Below are 22,684 nucleotides of genomic sequence, written 5' to 3' on the forward strand. Positions count from 1 at the left end.
TGGTGTGGAGATTGCAGGGAGCAGACCTGAGTTTTTTTTTTGTTTAAGGTATGTCTAGCAAAGAGGGGCGGCTAAACAATACATCCATACTTTGTTTGTAGTCTCAGTTATTTCCTTTCTTTTTGCTTTGCAAACATGCTTTGCTTCTTTGCAAACGTCTTTCTTGCATTGATGTTTTTCCTCCAGTAAATACACATGCCAGCAACCTCATGACTTGCGTCAACAATAAACGTGACCAACTCGGTGCAATGTGGATCTGTGTACTTAGCCAAATACCGCAGAGCAGCAGCTTCGGCGGAAGTCTGGATAAAGTGCACTTCAAGTGCGCTGTGCTTTTGATTCGAAGAGAAAAGGGAAACCCCGATGCACTTATACTAAGCACATGTACATGCGTGCCAAGTGCCCAAATGTGCAAGTGTGATCAAGCGTGCATATTGGGACAGCTTCTGTGTGCCCTTGATATTGATGCAGTTTGTGAATGATAATGCACAATTCATAGTGTGCTCTCTTGGGAGTGCTGTTGTGGATGTGAATTGCATGAGGGCTAGGGAGTGGAGTAGAGTGGGGGAGAGAGGGAGTGGATAAGGGTGTTACTGGAATTCTGTGTGTATATGGTCAAATATTTAGAATGAATTACAAAAAATTATTATAGTTTTTTTTTTTGTGGATACCTGCAGAAGAAACAAGAAAATACATGAAGGCAGGGGTGAATTCATTAAACAACTCAACCAACCTCTGTAACAGCATTAATCAAGCTATTGTACACTCTTGTCTTTGATTTGTGTTGCTATGCTCAGGCTGTCTAGTCAGTTTCTGAACTCTGTTTTAGGGGTCCAAAGCATCCAACTGATATCATAAACTGAGAAAATTCCCCATGTTTTGGTACATTTCATAATGGAGCCATTATAAATGCATGCTTATAATAAAACACGTTTATTTTGTTTGGTTATTCTCATTAGTAGACTAATTAGACTGGCCTGGCTGTAAATCACATGTCTTCCTAGCCAACTCTTTCCCCTGTTCCTTCCTGATTAGGTGACACCTTGGCAGAGGTAGCTGTGCACCAGAATAAAAATTACCCCAGTGGGAATCACTGTTCTTCTGGAGACTTATACTGTGAATAACATAGAGCAAGTGTAGAATTTTAATGGCATTTTGTGGAATCTATGACCATCACTGCTGATGCTTTGAAACATCAGTACCACTGTACAGTATATACCTAAATTTCCCATTCATCAGCTGGGAATATTCTTCACGCTGTAAGGACTTAGGTAGAATGTCAACTCCGAAGTATGAAAATGAGGACACACGTTAATGTTTTAATTTCCGTTGAAATATATTATAACTGCCCAATTCTAAAAAACAGATTTATTGCAGGATACCATAAAGCATTTGTCTAAAGGAGCAATATTGCAATGCTAATGCACTTATCTTTTCAATTATATTACTTTATAAACTGATCTAAAAGAGCTATTTCATAATCTCCGATGTGATTTGTTTCATTTTAACAATGCTTTTGACAGTCCCTGCTTCATTTTTCTATCCATACGAGATTTTTCTTAATTCAATTATTCTCAGCTTCTCAGCTCTGTTCTTCACTGTCATTTCATGTTATTTCATAGAATTTTCTCTCAGCTAATAAAGCAAAACCAAAAGACATGCATTTATCTTGTCTTGTCTTGTTACACATGGTGATGTTACTGTAGATCGTCAGATCGTTGGGCCCTGTTATTTACCTACACCTTACCACAACTTGAAATGGGAGGAGAAGAAAAATCAATACAAGGCAAAGAAGGCTGTCCTTTTTTGGGCATTCATCATTAAGCACATATGGACCTACTTTGGTGACAACAGTAGCACAAACATACCTGGCTCTCTTGGAACTTGTATATTGTAGAATATTCTCAGTTTACTAGTTTTATGGTCTTCAGTAAACAGGGTTGCATGAAAACGGGTGGGGTGGAACAATAGGGGAAGTGCCAAACACACTGGGAGCTATGCAAGTTTGTCTACCAATGAATGTGAGAACTGTCTTTTCTACCAAAGTCAGGAGGAAGACACTTCATGTTCAGCTTAACAGGCACACTTGCAACCACCTGATTGACCAGCAGGGGTCTCTGTAGAAGGAAAAGATCCTACCACCAATTATATGTCAACCTAAAACCCACTAGCCACAGTTAGCCACAGCTGTGTCAATGTCGGGATTTATTTATGAAGATCATTCATGCAAATGAGGAAAGGCAGAGGTCCTAACTCTGATCATTCTATCTGTGTCCATTTACCACTGTATCCGGTTTTGGCAAGATCCCTTTTATCATTTGTGTGAAGCCAATTATGAACTGATATTGAAATGCATTTATTGTAATACTTTAGGAATGACCATAGTCACTAGTGCATCAGTTCTGGGAATTTCCTGGATATTCCTGGATTTCTTCTACGTGAAGAGATCCCCTCTTACCTATTATTGGCTATAATGAGTTTATACTCCTCTATTTTAAACTCAAATATCTCATCCCTTTCCTAAAACCATATCTCTTTAATCCCAGCTATGTCACACAATAAGCCCACATTTAGGTTGCAAAAAAATCATATTTATCTACTTATTTTGCACCATTTCAACACACTTCAGCATATAACCTCTATATTTCCTCTCCACCTCCACTTGGATTAGCTTGTATGGCAGCCTATCACTGCTGGTGTGTGAGTGTGTGTGAATGGGTGAATGAGAGGCATTAATTGTACATTGCAACATAAATACAGTCCATTTACCTTTACCTTTAAGCTATGCATTCCCTTCCAATGCTTATGTCCTGCCATCACCTAGCTCTCCCTACCTGCTCCAGTCTCCCCCACCCTCACTTTGGCATGCACACTAACCTGCCAAAGGATGTTCAACTCAGTTGCTCCTGGAAGTATACCAATTCAGAACTGTGAAATCCAGCAAGCATACCCTTGAGATCAAGGTACTAACTCTCAATGTGTTCAATGAGCCGGCAATGGTCACACAAAAACGCCTCCTGAACATTTCTCCAGCAATGTCACCATTCCACAACTTTCATGCAGCTCTGGCCACATTTTTACCCAATTGTTATCCCCGACTCTCTATGAGTCTTGTTAAAAGTGCTGCTGAGACAGAGACCACGTCTACTGCTTAAACAGCTTGAGGTGGTTCAGAACAGCTAGGGGCAAAAAGAAGAGAAGCAAGAAATAAAAAAAATACCTCCATATAACTAGGCAAGGATGTATTAATAGCACAGAAAATATGTCCAGTTGTACCTGAAATCAGATTATATAAAAGTAACATTCTCTAGAAGACTATCTGAAAGCTCCTGTGTATAATTGTGCTAAGCATTTATTTAAATAATTCTACATTTTAGCCATTTAATGTTAAACTTTTTGCATTCATTGAATATACACATTCTTTAATGCCAGGCTTCCAATCAATACATCTTTCCTGTAACATTTTGAATTATTATAATAGTACTATTCAGATACATAGATACTCAAGCTCAGTGGTCCCCTTCTGGCTGAGACTTTTTTAAAAATAATTATAATGATAACTTTTCCATCACTACATCGTCTATTTTGTTTTATGGGACAAGAAAGGGCATTCTTGGCCAACAATCCGGAGAACATTTTTTCTATTGAGCTGAAAATGTCATTGTCCCAAAATAGCCCATGCAGTACAAGTGCTCCCTCTCAGTTAGCTGTGTAGCATATGCCGCAAATTACAGGCTGGCAAGTTGAACAATCTGAACTACTGTTTTACATTTTTTTTAAAGCAGTTGCCATCCTTTCAATTAAAACACCTATATAAAGATTGCATATAATCAAATGCCTATTTTTAACATCGGCAATGGTGGTTTGACATATGTACAATTGCTATGTGTCCAAATTGTATTTGCATCCAAGTGTGTAGCCCCATCGGTGTGATATGGCTAGAATGAGCCAATAATAATATTGCCACTTTCAGAAGTAGTTAGGATACACACAGGGAAAGACAGATCAGGACATTCTCTACCATTGTGTCAATACAGAAAGACTCAAGGGTGTACAGAGAACTTAATTACATGAGTGACATTGTTGATAATTGCAATGTTTCAACTTTCAAAAAAAAGAAAAAAAATAGTCAGATAGAAATGGAAACATTTTATGTGACAATTGGGCTTATTCTGTGAGACAAACATAGCGTTCCAAGTGTGTCTCATTGACAATGCTTAACCTTGACATTTCCCTTTAACCATACCTGGATGATTTTTGTCTTCTGCAATGCATTAGCAAACAGAAACACACAGAGAGAAAATGTCTATTTAATTCATTTCCGCTTCATATACTTCAAAGGAGTACTGACAGTGTCAAAAAGGCATAATCCTGATGCTCTTTGAAATTGAATTTGATATTACTGTGATGACAGGAAAGAGCCGGAGAATGAAAAGAAACCAGCAGATGGGAAGCTGGTAATCACTTGTCTTACAATTGTCTTATCAAGCTCCCTTTGCCTCAAGTGCATCTGAACAATCAAGGCAATTTCCAATTTCATTGTCTGTAATGACGTGTGTTCTGATATGTTCTGTAACACACTGAGAGAGAGAGAGAGAGAGAGAGAGAGAGAGTGCTAACTCATGACATTACACGATTTCAGATATAAACATATGGTTAGCAGAAGTAAAAATACACATCAGAAATATTTTTTCAATGCCAGAAACTGAGGAGAGCAATAGAGTACTATATTGTATATACAGTGCATCGCTCTTTTGAAATAACAGTTTCACTAATGCATACAATGTTTTAACATAGTATTTCAACTATTTAATCTAATCAAATCATACAAACCACATAGGAGGACATCAATGAGGAATGGGCAGCACTATACTATATTGCTCAGTAGTTTAGTAATGAAATAAAGCCTTTGTCACAGAAGATCCTGAGGGCTGAGGCTCTGTGATCTCTGATTGACTTCGATTTGATTATGGTCTTGACATGAACATTGTTTTGTTCAATGATCAGCCCAAAGATTCTGTTGTAGTGCTACCATAAAACCAAATTTACTGTTGGCGGTTCATTTGTGCTTTGCATTTATTTTATTGTTGGGAGAAGGAACAGGTTTTTATTTTCTACCCAAGGAAAGAAGCCCTGCTTGCACTTAAATCAGCAGGCACAACTATTTCATAAAATGGTGTTGTGTGACTTTCAGAACAGCTCCACTAGAAACGTCTCCCATTGCTGCTCTGGATCTCTTGTTTTAGCGTTGGCCCCAAAATAAAAGAAAATGCACACGCTGCACATCACAGAGGCTGCTATTTCCTTTATTGTCATCATTAATGTGTTTTCTTCATGTGAATTTATCTGCTGAGAGATCCACTCAATACTTTTTACACACTTTCTGCCCTGCTGTTGTCACGGACCCAGAGTTGGCAATCAATCAATGTCCCTCCACAGGATAACTTAGTTTGATATCCTTCCCTGTGAAATAGGTGTTGATACATGTAAATTTAGAGTTTCCCTGTCATTTTTTCGCTCTGTCTTTGAATAATCTGGGATCTCTGCGGGGCCTTGTGTCTGTTGTGGCTTTGTCACAGAGCCTCAGGCATACAGGGACAGGTTCTGGATGCAGACCACCCCCTCAGTACTGAACTGGACCCACACTGAGGATTGGATGTGAGACACAGACAGCAGATACGTATATCTCATGCATGGCTAACTGGCTTCTAGCTCCAGTGTTATAGCAAAGTTCTGACCTCATTTCCCATACTTATTCAGGATGGATTCTTTTGATGAATTTTCTGTTCTTTTCAGCAGCTGAAGGTTTACCTCAAATGATCTGGGACATGGCTAGTTGAAGAAAAATATGACAGAGAATAGGAAAGGAAAAGTACACAATTGCATACACATTGATTTTGTTACCACACTATATTTCCATTTGAATGTGAAATATCTATGAAGGGAAACTGACAGATTCCTTTCAAATCACCGGTGCATATAAGTGTCTCAAGGAGCTTTATGCTTTCTTTCTTTCTTTTCTGTAATCTGACTTTGATTGTGTTTGATGTGCTACTGTTTGCGAACTGCATTACATTAGGGACAAAGGCTTTGATTTATCAAATGCCTACAGGGTGTTTAACATGAGCTTGAATATGAGGGTATTTACTTGGGAAGCTGACTTTTAATGTCATGAATTAATTGTCCAATTAAGATTGGATATGTTTCTTTGGATCTTCAAGTGATGTATGTATGTTCAATTGTTGTAAACTTACTGTATATGTAGGATTCTTGTGAGAATGCCTGAAAACATTTGATTTTATTCATAAAGTTGCTCTCGGAAGCCACCTAAATAGTACCGTTTTTAAAAATGCATGGGTTTTTGCAATTGTGAAAATGCAAAGCGGATAATCCTCTATTGTAATATAAATGAATGAGTGACCTACCTACATGAATGGACTTTTGGATAATTCAATGGCTTCAGACGAGTATTATTCGTAACAACAGTAAGTATACCAAGAATTACCATAATATCAGTATAGTAATATTTAATTAAAGTTGTTTTAAGGTATTATGAAGCAACACAACATGGGTAAAGCTGTAATTACCCACTGCATGTGTAGTTAAATGACAAAAATTTTACTACAAACAAATGTTGTTGTTTTTTTTTATGATTGGCCTGGAATGGTTATGAGTTGCAATAGCAATACAAACAGTGATTATGATAGGAAGGTGAGATAACAATAACACTATAATTATATGTATAGAGAATAAATATATACTGTATATTCATTAAGATCATTTGGAACTTAATTGTCCTTGTTTATTTATAATAACACATGCTTGATAGAGCAAATGCTAAACCATTAATCATTTAATTTGCAACTACCATGTAGAGAAGTGCTTAACAACTATCATCGTAGTGGTTAATTTTCCTCTTCATTCATAGTAGGAACAGATCTGACTACTCTATAGTAACCATACATCAATTAGTTTCACTTTTTCATTCCCCCTTCACCCACAGGTTTTCCCAAAAGGCATTACACACACACACACACACACACACACACCGAGTGTTATCCATGTTTTGGAAGAAGACATTACATATTTTTCTTTATTTGGCTCTGTACTGAAGTGACATTATTTGACTATACAATTTTAGAATTCATATATGGTTAAAGTGCATAGTTACTTTTATTAAAGGGTATACAGCGATGTGAAAGACTGATATGAAATTACAGGCTGTGTTCGGTTGCAATTAAGTTTAAGGATGCAATTGTCACAGGGGTGACATGGGTGTTTGATAACGTTTTTCATAAATCAACGAATAGCATATTCAGTGTGTATATATACATTCAGTGAACATTTTATTAGGTATTTATTAGACTTATTTTGTAGAATGACTAAGTCTTCTGCTGCTGTAGCCTATCCACTTAGAGGTTTCACACGTTGTGTGTTCAGAGATGCTCTTGCTGCATACCACTGTTGTAATGTGTGCATCACTGACACCTTCCTGTCAGCTTTGACCAGTCTGATCCTTCTCTTCTGACCTCTCTCATTAAAAACACGTTTCTACCCGCAGAACTGCTGCTTACTGGATGTTTTTTAGTTTTTCGCACCATTCTCTGCAAACCTTGGGGACTGTTGTCCGTGCAAATCCTAGATCATCAGCAATTTCTGAGATACTCAAACCACCCTGCCTGGCAGCAACAATCATTCCACAGTCAAAGTCACTTAGATCACATGTTGTCCCCATTCTGACATTTGGTCTGAAACAGCTGAACCTCTGGACCACGTCTCCATGCTTTTCAGCATTTCAGTCGGACAGCATTTCAGTCGGATGAATTAAGCAATATTTATTGAGCTTTAATGTAAATGCAAACTTTGGCGTCAAGACTCTGTCACTCATTGTAAGCCAGCCGAAACAAGGAATGACTACAAACCTCCCAAAACCGCTTGAGATGACAGAGCTTGACCCGACTATGCTTTGTGTAAAAGTGGAGCACCCACTGTGCAACCAGGCCGATATCCCTCTCGTCTGAGACGAAGTGATGAAATAGAAAGCAATTGCATTTCTGATCGACTTGGCTTATTCTAGATTTACATGAACCTATGTGAAGCCAGGCCGCAGTGCGGCCGTAAGGCTTTACTTGAGATGTGACCTGTTGGTGCTGCTTGCCGATTGATTGCTGTGGAAAGTTGAGCTATGAAGTTTAGCTACCCAGCAACCCACCAGAATGTGTGACCTTAAGCAGCACAGACTTCATTAGAATGAATCCTCCAGATAGGCATAGCCTAAAAGCAGCAGCATTAGCTTCTCATAACAACTAAACCCAGCAAATCACCAGACGCTTATGAAGCAGCGAGGCAGCGTATATTGGAAGCAAAATCTCAACTTACCAAACAGCTGAACTACCCTTAAAGAATCCCCCAAATTCGTCTAATAATGATTAACAGCGTTTGATAAACATTACAATTATAATAGAACTATGTTAAAAGGATATAGGTCTATATTGAACATAAGCAGCATTGGTACAACGCTGAGACTTTCAGGGAATGCTGAAATCCACGGCAATACAAATGAATAAATCCTGGAATTGAGGTGAGTGACCAGACCAACCCGGCCAAACTATTCTTCTCAGCTGAAAATCAGGCAGGAGTTCCGTGATCTTGACTGCGGTGGTACTGAAGCATGGCGTACGGGGTGCATAAAGACAGCAATGGAAATGTATGCTGTTCAAAGGAAACTTGCGAGAGCAGTCCACATACGGGATGTCTGCGTTAGCACTGTAGGAACACACCACGAGCAAGTCTAAGGACTGGGCAAATTTCTGGCACATGAAGATGACCGTCTCACTAAACTATATAGCTTAACCGGATCTCAGCTTGCCAAGCAACATACGGTACCGTTATGGGACTGAACAATAGTTGTGCTCTGCCTCACCTCCATCAACTGCTCAATTCACGTTCAGATAATAAGTCTTACTTGCTTTCTGCTATCGTGTTCCCTATATTCACCACTATTTCTATTGCATACTTAGCAGAGGTTAGTGTCATTCCAAGCTTTTAAAGTAACAAAATGAAACGTATCTAAAGTCTCCGTAGGTTAAGGATAATTGAGGGCATTGGCTTGGTGGAGTTGTAAAGCTTGTTCACGTATGCACGCATTGGGACATTAGATTTAGAAATAAAAGCGTCTATGTTCGGTAACGGGTCGTACAATAACATTTAGGATAAAAACAATGCAGATTCTATGCATGATGCCCCCAGAGCTTCCGGGGAGTACAAATTAGAAATTTTAAGTCGTATGGATTATTTCTGTGGGCTGATACTGTGCAAATACCATGCAGGGTACAATTTAAATGGAAGAACTTGACAGCATTGCCAAAATCAAATTAAGCAGCAATCAGCTGGTTTTTACAAAATGCAATACCTGAAGGAACTTTTTAGCTTACTTTTGCACCTGGGAGGATGAAAAACCACAAAATATCTCCTTCCAGCAAAGGTGGCCAGATTGGCAAACACATGACGGAGGAAGGAAATTTCTTTTTTTTTCCTAATGGCAACAAGGTTTTTACCTTAGAAGCAAAAAAACATATTTAGATTAAAGCATGACATTTTATCAAAATGCTCTTGAACCAGAGTGCAGCTCTCCACCAGATTTCCCAAATATGATGAATTTACACGACCACAAACAGCTGTGCGCAACCGGAATTGTGGATCAATTGAAAAAGTAGACATTCATGGGCTCTCTGCTGATCCACGTAGAGGTTTGACACATTGTGTGTTTAGAGATGCTCTTCTGCATACCACTGTTGCAATATGTGGTTATTTCCATTACTGTCACCTTCCTAAAATGGAATGACACATTATGGTTCCTTTAGACTGAGATTAATTAAATTAAGTAAAATTGTAATGCCAATTTCACTTTGTTTGATTTTTTTTACAATAATTGTTAGGTGTGCCAATAATGCTTTTCAGCATTATTACTTTATACAAAAACAGTGAAACAAGATAATACATTTATTTATGTAGAATAGATGTATAGTTTTCCTATATGTTTAAACATAAGAAATAGATCATTGTAACTAAATACAGCCTTTTTTCTTCATTTTGTCAAGGGTGCCAATAATTCTGGAGCTCACAGTATATGAAATGCAAACCATTTAATTAGCATAATTACTCATGATAAATCTGCTTCCACTAGGAGAGAAAAAGGGCATGCAAGCAGACTAAAATGTCAGTGCTGCCTGCAAATGCTTATGTCAGTAAATTGACACTATATAGACATGTTTATCATTGCATACAAGGAGAGAAGGATACTGTGTAGCAACCAGGCCTTGTGGAGCACATCAAAGGTGCATGGTACTGTACGCCCTGCAAACCATCCACAGAATCCAAGCCTTTGATCTCATGAAATCAAAGCAGGAGGGATTTGGAGGGAGTTTACAGGTTTGAGAAGATGTGTTCATGTCAATTGCTTTGTTTGTTAAAAATAAATAAATAAATAAATAAATATTTTATTTTTCTGGACTGTTCACTCTTCTGAATAAAAGCATCAGAGTAGAAGGCCACATGTGCAGAACTCCATGTGTATATTTCAATATACAGTGGGCTGCAGAGTTGAAGGCGAGAACACTGAGGTATTCATATTCCTTCTGAATTACATGTGCTATGCTAAGGAAGTCAAGATGTCATTTGAATATGGCCCTCCTTCATGTTTGTAAAATAGGAGTAATCTTGGTCAAAGAAAATGGCAGTTTCTTGCATGTTTAGACAAGGGTATTGCATTTCACAGCTGACATGCTCCCTGAAGCATCTGCATCCTGTATCAGAACTTCTGTGTTTCCACATTGAGACACATGTCTGCAGACATACTTAATCATACTGTATATTAAAGAAAAATATGCTGTGATATATAAAATAAGCCAGCCCTCCTGGCAAAACTGTTAGTTTAACTAGGGCAAAAGGAATTCCGTTGATTAATTTGGTATGGGCTTGTATCAGGATCTGAAAAATATTGTTGCAATTTATTACATTTGCAGTGATTGCCGTAGCTTGGGCTACAATTCTATCTGCTTTGTTTGGCTAGGAAAGGTTTTGAAGAGGCTGAAACAACCACTATAGTCTAATAATTTATGATTGCCAGTGCTCTAAGAGATATGAATTCAGCAATAAGCATACTTACTTAAAAATATATACAGTATGGTATACTATCACTTCACAACAGGCATTGGACTGTATGTCATTGTCTGTACTGTTTTTTGTCATAATTTACTGTAATTTAATGAGGATACTGGATGTACAGTGTGTACATTATATGCTAATCAGGGAACTGTCCATTTTCATTGTTAGATAATATTACTTATTTGGTTATGGGGAGCCTTTTGCAGGAGGGCTACAGTCTTATTATGCTAAAATAATATATATATATATATGTTTTGTACTATCAGACTGAATTTACACTCATTGAGCACTTTATTTTATTTATTAGACTTATTTTTTAGACTTATTTGTCTTCTGCTGCTGTAGTCTATGCACTTAGAGGTTTGACACATTGTGTGTTATTATTTGCATTCACCCTTTGTCACCTTCCTGTCAGCCTTTACCAGTCTGGCCCTTCTCCTCTGACCTCTCTCATTAACAACGCGTTTTTGCCCACAGAACTGCTGCTCACTAGATGTTTTTTGTTTTCCGCACCATTCTCTGAAAAATCTAGAGACTGTTGTGTGTGAAAATCACAGGAGATCAGCTGTTTCTGAGACACTCAATCCACCCTGTCTGGCACCAACAATCATTCCATGGTCAAAGTAACTTATATTTCTTTCCCATTCTGACATTTGGTCTGAACAACAGCTGAACCTCTTCACCACTTCTGCATGATTTTATGCATTTATTTACATGATTGACTGATTAAATATTTACATTAACAATCTGGTGAATAGGTCTACCTAATAAATTGCTCACTGCCTGTATCTGTTGAGTCAAGGAAAAATCTACAATCTTTATTAAAAGAGCCCTATCCTAAGTGATGTTAACAAAGTTCCATGACAATGTGAAACAAAGGTGTGACATATTACTGAATGCCTGTACTTTTTTTTTTGGGAGGTTAATAGTGACTAATTTAGTCAAATAGTAATTCAGTAGATAGAGACAATTGAATCAAGAATTTAACATATTGTATATATGCAATGCTGTAGCACGTAATTTTGCCCTTAAACTTAATAACTGATTTCACCAGCAATGATGTAATAGAGGAAATCAAGAAAGGGGCAAACCCTTTTTTACAGCACTATATATTGAAAAGGAAAGTATTCAACATCAAATATTCACATAGTGCTACTTTAGCCATTAGTAAAGTAAAATTATTATCTTTAAATAAAAAAGAAAAAGAAAAGGCACACTATCAATTTTTCAGATGAGGAATATAGATAATGCATGTGATATTGAAAGGCTCTTTTCATATGAAGAGCAATGATACACAAGACAAAATGATGTGAAATCTGTTGAGAGCACTGTCATTAATGGGGACTAGTTATCAACCAGTAAATGAGCCAATGTCTGTTAGCTTTTGATGTGTTCACCAATGGCAGAGGCTGCGACCATAAAAACATGCCACCTTGGTGGTCAGGGTATCAGTTGGCCAGAAGGAAAGAAATAGGTTTAAATTTCATTAGGTTGACATTTGTCTGAATGTTTGTGACTGAGAATTTGGTTCATGGGTAAATGTTTAAATATGCAATTTGCACAAGAGGGCATTGCAGACACATGGTGAAAGTATTATATATGTCCATTCTTCAGTTTTGGAGAAGTGGGCATTTTAAATAAATCATCCTATATTCAACCGGTTGAGAATGTTCTCCAAGTAGTGCGTCACACGAGGACGACTACTCCCATTATCCCTCCCCTATAACCTGTAGTTTTCCCTACAGGCAAGTCAATGCAGATATTTGACTAACGGTTGGTTAACGGTAGACTGCCTTTTAAGGACTATTAGACTATTTCTAGTTGTATTAATTTAGCGAGCTAGTTTGCTTTCATAAGGATGTTATAGTTGTGCTTTTATCTTAACTTGGCTAGCTAGCACACAATAATTATTAGTGGATATGTCAGCATCCTTACCTTAGCTATCAATAGTTAAAGGTACAATAAGTAATTTTGGACTCCGTCAACTGTCAAGAGAGAAATTGCAGCAACAAACACCCTCAAACCACAACATGCACTGTTTTGGAAAGTTGACAGTGACAAACGCGACAGAGCCTGCCGTCTTTTCATAGTGTTCTAGAAAGAAAATGTTTGCCGAACAGCTCACTTTATGAAATGTTGACTTTAGTGTGCTGCACAACACTATTCATATGTTTTGTCTTTGAAGTTTTCACTTTAAGTAACCAACAATATTATGAGCAAGCAACTCATTTGGTTATGGAACTAGCTGGCTATATAATTAAGATACGATAGTGTACCACAAACGATGCAACTGCAACTTACCAGTAGCCACAAGCAAATGATCTATTAGTTAGCTTGCCGAATTGACAAATATCAGGACACAACGTGTCGCTCACTACTATGTTTGTATTGCCTCAGGTGGATATTTGTAAATTTGTTGAGCTAACTATGGCTAATTTGCTTGTTGCTACTGATAGTGAACTGGTACTGTTTTATAACTAGATATGTAGTCTTCACTTGCATTATAAGCAATAGTATACAGAGTTTCAGTGATAGCTTCTCTGGAGTGCAATTTGGGCATCTACACGCAAATAATCAGAATAAGCCCCCAAACCATTGGCTGTGGCAATTAGAACCAATTTTCAACCAATGAGCTTTAATTATTGTACAGCTGTGCAATGTATTGGTACAGAGTGACGGTCCGTCAACTGTATATTTTGAAACCAGAATTTAAGGACTATAAATGCAGGCAGAGGGTGAGTCAACATGTCAGTAAGTCTTTTTCAACAATAGGAAGGGATTTACAATGGTCTTGTAACAATGTTTTAACACAGAAATCTTGCCTAATGTCCTTTTTAATATACTAAGTTTGTGACAATTCCATTTCCCAAGATGAGTGCATCATGGAAATAGCTATGGCAAGAAACAAAAATGTGTGGAAAGTGTGTGGGGGGTCTGTCAATCGTACTTCTCATTACCACGGCCAGACTGTTTGGGTGAACTTTTAGAGTGGGAAATTTAGGAAAATAAGTTTTAAAATAAATTTCAATGACTGAATAATTCAAAAATGATTTGTTTTATTGTTGCCTAAAGACAACTGGCAAGTCACATTCTACCACTATGTTACTCTTTTAATACACGCCTAGTGTGAAACTTCAGTTTGATGTTTGGTAAGATATGAGGTGTCGTGAACTAGACAGACTGGAATATTGATGAGAAAACATTGTTGAAGCCCTTTTCAAGGCTAATTCTAATATGACAAAGTATCATCCCTTAATTGCATCAGTTTGATCTTGATTGTAATGCAGGGTGTTGGATACAACTCAGCCCCCTGTTGTTCCCCAAGCTCCTCCATCTGTATGGCAGACATGCCCGTGGTTACAGTGAGGTCCCACTCATCAAAATGACGCCTTGAAACGCATGACAGAATACAATTCCACAGCAGAAATGGGATATTAATTGAATAAGAAAGTTTTCTTTTCTTTTTTTGCATTTTCTGTCAACAAGGGAAGTGGGAAGGCGTGAAGAAGATCCATCAGAGAGCATGTGAATATACAGCTCTGTACCTTTTTCTGGTAATTATATATAATAGAGCAGCCCCTCAATACAAGGTTGCTAGACAGTGGCACGCTACCAGCACAGGATTAAACCTGATTCCTGTCTGTTAAAACAAACTCCCTGCAATGATATCAAGTATTACATGACATGTTATTTGGCCAATGCTTTTATCCAAGGTGACTTACAGTTGATTAGACTAAGCAGGATACAATCCCCCTTGGAGCAATGTGGGGTGAAAGGCCTTGCTCAGGGGCTCAACAGCAGATTTTTGTTGTGGCTACACTGGGGATTGAAGACCGATCTTGCACCCCCCCCAAAAAAAAAAAGGTTACTATTCGTGAACCAACCATTTTGACTACAGGTGTAATCCTGGTCTCTTCTGCAAGGTAACCATTTAGAGGATTTGGTTTGCAAAAGCCAAAATTACTCAAAATAAAATTACAGAAGCACAAACACAGTAAAAGCGGAAGCTTTTTTCACACTGAAAATATTTTCTGTTTTTGAATGGATACAGATTATTGTAGCTGTGGCTGATACACTTAGACAAACAATAGAGCCACAACACTGGACAAATCTCCTTTCAGATTGGATGACAAAATAACCAAAAATGACCATTCTGCAACCTTATTTGGATAATATTTCTAAAACTGTTTTGTTAGAACCGCAACACTCTCAGTGTGTGTATTGAGAATGTTACATAGGCGAGAACATACTGTGTTGTGTTATGCAAGCCTAACAAATTAAACAACATTAAACATAAAACGGTATATCCTGTTACCAGAATGCAAAAAATTATTTTGTCAACCACCAGCATGGGAAAAGCTGTCAAGTCAGAAGACACAGGTGGTAATTGAGTATCACAAGTCTGGTAATGGGTACAAAAGCACTGTAAGGGCAATAATAAAAAGGCGTAAAACATATGGGATGGTTGAATACCTGCTAGGAGGTGGAAGCAAGTGCATATTATCCCCACTGGTGGGAAGGGAGATGGTGAGGGGAGCCATAAGTAACCCAAAGATCACATTTTAAGAATTGAAGAGATTGGATACATCTGGGGGTCACCAAAAGAACCATAAATAGGCACCTCCATACTGTACCAACAAACTCTTTGGAAGGGTGGCACGAAGACGGCCCTTACTGAACACAATGCAGAAAACCAAGCATCTGGAGTTTGCCAAACCTCATTGGAATTATGCCTGGAAGAGAGTACTATGGTCAAATGAAACCAAAATTGAACGCTTTGGCCATACACACCATCAGCATGTTCGGCGGCAAAAGAGGAATGCACATGTAGCATGGTTAGCTCAGCTAGTTCACTAGTGAGGTGCAGTGAAAGCGAAGGCTGGTAGCAGGTTATCGCGACAACACTCCCCGATGACGTAACCCTCAAATTCAAAAGAACGTTGTTGCCCTTGGCTAGAGGCGAGTTCGTCTTTAGCTGACTGGTAACGCGTTCGTTCAACAAATATTTGGACAAGTGAGAGGCCGGGGTTCATATCCCACCTCGGACTCAGGCAATTTCTCAGCTGTTACACACACAAGAAGAAGCATTCATGCCTGCTGTCAAATATGGAGGTGGGTCATCGGTGTTCTGGAAATGTTTTGCTGCCAGTGGTGCTGGGGCCCTATTGAAGATCAATGGCACAGTCAATTCAACAAAGTACCAGGAAATATTGGCAGAAAATCTGGTTGCCTCTGCTAGGAAGCTGAGACTTGGTCATTGTCCAACAGGACTCCAAACATACTGTCTCTGCCTGGATACTCTGTTATGCATGTTGGAATATAAAGCTGCCAATAACTGTATTTTTACAGCAATACATCTGGAGCCCACTGCACAGTACATATAGGTGCAGCCCTAATCCTAATATAATGCATCCTATATATAATACAATGCCAAGCATACGGACCCCACATAAATGCAGGCACGTACAGGGGCAGAGATCAGCAGGGGGGCTTGAGGGCTTCAGCCCTTGCCCTTTTGACCTTTAACCTGTCTCTCAAAGTGCCCTCCTGAATGTTTTTTTCTTTCCATCATCATTTAAAAGAGGTCACTAAAAATGAAGGCACCCATATGACAAAGGGTACCCTTTTGTGTGACAAATCATCCCGGGTGATACCGATGATCTTCTGGAGACCTTATATGTGGAAAGATTCCAGACCTGTGGGGGTGGTATAGTCCATCCATATACAGATGCAAGGTGGAAATTCAGACTGCAGGTTAGAGAAGAACTTCAATATTAAAATTTAGGGGCATCCCCCATCTGCAATTAAATGTATTCCAGAATGTAATGATATTAAAGTAGCATTAAATGGCTACATACAGAAATTCTGCAGCAGAAAAGAGGTCAGTATCTTAGGTGGGAATGAAGGTGCTCTTTTTTTAGCCCCTGCCCCCCAAAATATGTACATCCCTGTGCAAATACATACATTACCTCTAACCCATGTCTTTCTAGCTTCTTTTAAGAATAATTTTGGATTACTTGCAAACAGGTTAGACCCTCGTACATTCTGACCTTTATAGTTGACCTGCAGCTCAGCACAATAAGTTATGTCCTTGGCATGAGTCACATAGAGACCTCTGCATCCACAATGCAAAGCAACATATCCAGGCTTTGACATTCCATTCAACTATATGCAGTGTCCTCCATAATGTTTGGGACAAAGACCCATAATTTATTTATTTGCTTCTGTACTATACAATTTGAGATATGTAATAAAATTCACATTTGGTTAAAGTGCGCATTGTCAGCTTTTAATAAAGGGCATTTTTAGACAATTTGGTTTCACCATGTAGAACCTACAGCAGTGTTTATACATAGTCCCCCCATTTCAGGGCACCATAATGTTTGGGACACAGCAATGGTACTTACATTTATATAAATGCAAGTCGTCTTGTTTAATAGGGGTGATCCGAATACTCGGACAAGACGAGTACCCGTTACGTTTTATGACATTTTTCTGAACACAAGTGCTGTACGAGCAATTGGCTCATTACCCGTAACGATCAGAGAATTGGCATATTATATGTCTTTTTTTATTTTTTTTTATTGGCTGCAATAGTTGTAAATCAGTAAGGGATGTGTAACATAAACTTCATCCTGTTGCGTGATAGGCCAGTATTATTAAATATTATTAAACATGGTGCTGATCTGAATGAAGGGAGGGTTCCTGTGCAACATTGCCGAAACGTCCTGGATACATTGCACAGCGAATAAACAAGTGTTGACAAAAACTTTATTTTACAATTAGGTACCGAGTGTGTCCTTTCAACTCATTTCAACATGCAAGGTGAGGTAGACTAATCTGATTTCTGATTTTTAATATAATTTGTCTATTAATGCGAGCAACACTGGCAAGCCATTTGTGTTGCGTTCGCACCTGTCTCTCCTTATTACTACATCTCCTGATTCTGTGCAATTGTCTACTCCCTAGTCCGGAGCCGTTTATATTACATGTGTGTCTTTGTGAATCCAGTCCGTGTTTTAGTTTTCCCCACGTTATTGTATCATTACCCTTTTATGTGTCTCTCCTGATGTTTATTTGTTAGACCGCCCTCACTCCCATGCCCCTCCTAGTTTGTCTCATTCCCCTGTGTATTTATACCTGTCCTTTTCAGTTGCACCTTGCTCGTTCGTCTGGTCCTGTTTTGAGTCCCGAGCCCTTTAATTCCTTCCCCCTGTTCTAGCCCCCTTATTCCCGAGCCCTTGTTTCCCAAGCCCTTGCCCTTGTGGCATTCTGCCTTGTTGATTTTTGTTTCTGGATTCTGTGCTTGACCCCTGCCTGCTTCCCTGGACTCCTCGCTCGTTTTTGTGGACTTTGCACATCTGCCCTGTTTTTGGATTGCCTTCCCTGTTTTAACCCATCGCCTGTTTGGACTACGCTCTGTCTGCCCCTTCATCTGCCATTTTTTCACAACCCAGTGTCTGCGCATGGGTCCTCTGTTCTGCCTATCGTGACAGTTTGCCATGTCTGTGGCTCGCAGATCACAGTTGCCGTCTCTCCCTTTTTGCGCTTTCCCTTGTGCGTTGGTAAAAAGAAAGAAAAAAACCCCCCACTTCAGCTCCTTATCTCTTTTATTGGATTAAAGTTTTCCATCGCCACTTCGGTTTTCCGTCACTGAATATTTAAATAACAGAAAAAAATGGTTGCAATCCACCCGGCAGAAATGACTGTCAACAGAGCTGCTCAGACATTTCTTGAAATTAATCACTAGGTTCTTTTAAATAATTATTTTGCCAGAAGTCTTCCCTGAGCTGCCGTTTGGAGGAGAGGAGGTAAAACGAGCCCGGGGATATTATGGAATTGTAACGTCAACACACAGATAACAGACAACAGGCAAGTATTTGTTCAATCTTTAGGACCTGTCACTTTACTGTAAGTTCTACATTGACATGTTTTTCATTATTTTGTGGGCGTTAAACAGGTAGGCTATGTCTTGGCACTCTGCAATAGCAAAAGTCGAAGTAGCCTTCTGTTGTTTAGGTCATGACGCATTTCAAACAACATGCTGTCATTTCGCTAGGTCCCAATAAGGTCCCATTAGCCTATATTTATCTTAGAATTTAACCTGATAATATTTGATGAGAAAGGATTAAAGTCTCAGAAGTTCAACCGGGGACAAGCCCAATTGATAAAATGGGTGAAAAGGGCATGGGCTTGTACAGTAGTGATGAAAAGGTAGTTGTAGAACCAGGCGCATAAGCTCGACGGCTATTTGCACATTAAAAGCTGAGCATGATTTGATCGCAGGTCCTTTGGCACGTAAAATAAAAAAATGAGTGAGCATACACTTATTATTTGTGTGTATTGTAAGCAGCATTTTCATAAAGGGTGTCAGTAATTCTGTTTACTTTATGAGATTTAAAAAAAACATTGTTTTCTAAATGTTTTACTTTTGTGCTCAATACACTGACAGAGTCAATTCTGAGGCTGTTCAGTAAATAGTTAGTTTGCTCTCTTGTTCTTCAGTTCTAGCCTATATGCCTTTCACCCTGTGACTTCCATATGGATTTGCTTTCTTCTTATGTTCTTGGCGTTTTGGGGAGTGAAGTGACAGACAAATCTTTGTAAATGTGAAAGTCAATTGCTGCCGTACAAAACTCCGCCCACTTCTTACTCGCCTTCTTACACACGTGATACTGCTGCCCAGCCTGTCTCTGTCTGTGCAGAGGATGCAAGAGGTTCCTGCTCAGTTCAGTGCAGTATAGTTTAATAGTGTCCAACCTGAGCAGCAATGTCCCAACCAGACAAACATCTGCTGAGCAAGGACTGTCTCGCCCAACAAATCAGTAGGAGTGGGCAGAGGAGTGAGGCAAACAGTGACAAGATAGCTATGCTCCTTGAAGCTGAACACAAAGGCACAGCATTATTCCAAACTGCACTGTTCCTCACCCTAATTTCTCTCTACAGCAAGTCTACCACAGGCTTTCTGTTCTTCTCCCACTCTTCATCTGCCCCATGTTTCAAATCTCCCGGTTTCTGTCTCTGGCTCACAACATCAGATGATCTCTGGTTGCAAATCTACTTAGCTTGCAAAAGCTAAAGTAACATGCTGACATGGATTAAGTGGAAAAAAAGGAAAAAAAAAAAATATATGGAACTGGAGTTAAATAGTTATTTCTGTAATTAAGTGTAATTACAGTCGAGCAAAGAGTGAGTATATGATTGATATGTGTAATTAACTGAGAGTGAAGAATTACACTAAGGTAGCAACATAACAAATCAATCATAGGTTCATAATTATTTTTCATTCAAAAGGCAATTGCGCTTCAAAACAGTTAAAAGTCACTACATTTCTGCACAGGCCCTACATTTTTTGGAATGAGCACATTTTGAATTTACCAAATTTTGAATTTCACCAAAAGGATCATTCAATCCAATCCCATAGGTAGTTAGTTATTCAAACAGTTTTTGAATACTGGTTCAGATCAGGAAGGACAGAAAGAGGAAATATCTTATTAAAAAAAAATGATGACAGTTTCTGTGGAACACAGTTGATTTCGCATTTTAATGCCTGCTTGAATGATTACAATTATTCAAATTTTTGTTGTAAAAGAGGAAAACACAATTCCCTACCAACATCTGCAGGTCACAATTGTTTTATGAGAGCTGGAATTGAAATAGTTATTTTATGTAAATTCTGTCAGCTCCATGCTTGAAAGAGCTGTGGTCATATCTTTTTTTTAGATGTGAAGTAGCTGCAATGCAAAGGCAGTAAACCTTTATCCAAGCGGACCATTTTTATTTGGCCTCCTCTGAGCTGTCTGGCATTACCTTATGATGAACTCAAAACTAAACAGCAGGGAAACAAACTGAGAATGGGTTCTCTTGCTAAATGTCAGGTCCCTCGTCTTGTTCACTCCTAATGTGCTGTGCTCCTAATGGCCATTGTGCTACTAAACTGAAATACAGCCCTATATATCAGCTTACACACAGAAAGCTTTCAGCAGTGTATGAATGCACTGTAGCACACATTTACATGCACATAGACATGTACAGCTGATATTATTATGAATCAAGAGTAAAGCTTTATTTGTAAATATGATGTGTAAGTATGTGTTTATCATTTCAAATTCATCCTGCCCATTGAGGAAAAACTTCCAAATTTCTATGGGTAGCGATGTGTGCAATTTTAATTACTCATTTTTATTTGTTGTGCGAAATGGAGTTTTGTTTCGTTTTTTTTTCCCCCCATTGTCTTACGAATATAAATAGTGGCAACCACCGTAATGCCATCTCCAACCATTTATTACAGATGAAAAAAAGCTAATTGCAGATACAGATTGAAGAGAGAAACCCTTCTGCCTTATATTCCATATGAGTTTCATTCAAATAAACATGCAATTTGGATGGGAAACCTTCATTACATACCAACATCTGTGGCTATAAAGCTGTGTAGTTGAGACTTCAGAATCTGTTCTTTCATTAAAATATATTTCTGTGCTAAATTTGGCATTAACACATTTTTTTGTGTAAGGCTGACATACAGAATTGGCATCTAGATATCAGCATTGAAATTTTATGTTGATTTGTTAGGATATTATAAGAATTGTATTTAATGGTTAACATATGATTTTTTTAATAAGGGTTCTGTGTCTTAATTCAGTAAATACATATATTAAATGTACTTAAGAAAAGTTATTGAACTCTTGGAAAGTAATTCAACAAACTCAATTTGCACAAGCAAACACTTTAAAATTGTTCCTTTACGAGTCTGCTACGTCTGTATGACATTACTAACAATCTTATTATGCGTGCCATTTGTGGGCTATGTAATTATGTCCCTGTCAGGCATTTTTTTTCACATATTATTTTATTTTTTCCACACTGATGGCCTTATGAAAGATTAAGGCCAAAATAATTCCCTGGTCTACTAACTTTGCAAATTGTTCATGTTGGAGACCACTTTGAGAGTTGCTGAATCAGCAGTGTTATGTAGAGTACTGACCTATAACCAGCCAGTCCAATTATGAATTGATGTTGTCCCTTGTAGGAGTGAAAATATACCAATTGGATACAAATGAGGTACATACAAGCTATAGTTTCACAGATTCCACAGCTTGGCGAACCTGATGATCATGAGGATAAATGTATACAAATATATACAGTGGGGTCCAAAAGTCTGGAGACCACATTGAAAATCTGGGAGTTATTTTTCATGTAATCGTGGAAATAAACATTGTTTTAGGATTTTGAACATTTTAAAACAAATTAAAGTTACTTTGAAGCTATGCAAGAACAACTTGAAGACCATAGAAGAGCAAGGAGTGCTGCACAATCCGCAATCACCTGACCTCAACCCCATTGAATATTTATGAAGGAACTTGGAAGACTGACAAAAGGCAAGCATTCAGAAACATCACCTGGAGAGGAACTAGGCCTATGTGTGATGATTCCCTTTGGAACTTGTGGAGTCCTTGACAGATTGAGTGCATGGCATTTTGGGCGGCCTGTAGCGTGGTGGTTAAGGTACATGACTGGG

The sequence above is a fragment of the Conger conger genome, chromosome 2, assembly GCF_963514075.1.
Source record: "Conger conger chromosome 2, fConCon1.1, whole genome shotgun sequence".
NCBI lineage: Eukaryota > Metazoa > Chordata > Actinopteri > Anguilliformes > Congridae > Conger > Conger conger.